This window comes from Apaloderma vittatum, unplaced genomic scaffold (genome assembly GCF_000703405.1).
Source record: "Apaloderma vittatum isolate BGI_N311 unplaced genomic scaffold, ASM70340v1 scaffold33931, whole genome shotgun sequence".
Lineage (NCBI taxonomy): Eukaryota > Metazoa > Chordata > Aves > Trogoniformes > Trogonidae > Apaloderma > Apaloderma vittatum.
In genome coordinates, this window is record NW_009700235.1 from 6,613 (window position 1) to 6,920 (window position 308).

The following is a 308-nucleotide window of genomic DNA, read 5'->3' on the forward strand; positions in this document are numbered from 1 at the left end:
TCACGTTTCCCAGAGGACTTTGATCCTCTGGTGCTTTTCAAGCTCTCCAGCAGGAAAAGCAGACAGAGAGGGGGCAACAACAAAAAACCTCTGCCTTGGGAAGGTGTTAGCAGTGTGAGAATGCAGTTTGAGCCTGGCTGAGCTGGTGGGATTAACAGCTTGTGCTCCCCAAAAGCACCCAGGCATCATATAGCCAGCGCGAGGGAAAAAAAGCACTGACAAATCCCCTGTCCCGGGGGATCAGAAGAGGCACAAGAGGCGATGCCCTGCTGCGTGTCACCGCCCGCACTATCGTCGCTGCCGGGGGG

At 55.8% G+C, this 308-nt stretch overlaps 1 protein-coding gene across 1 annotated transcript in view; it reads right to left on the minus strand.

Annotated features, from left to right (window-relative positions):
• LOC104280893 (EGF-like repeat and discoidin I-like domain-containing protein 3) overlaps positions 1 to 308 on the minus strand; it is a gene marked incomplete at both ends in the record, with an annotated part of 6,857 nt that overhangs the window by 2,412 nt on the left and 4,137 nt on the right.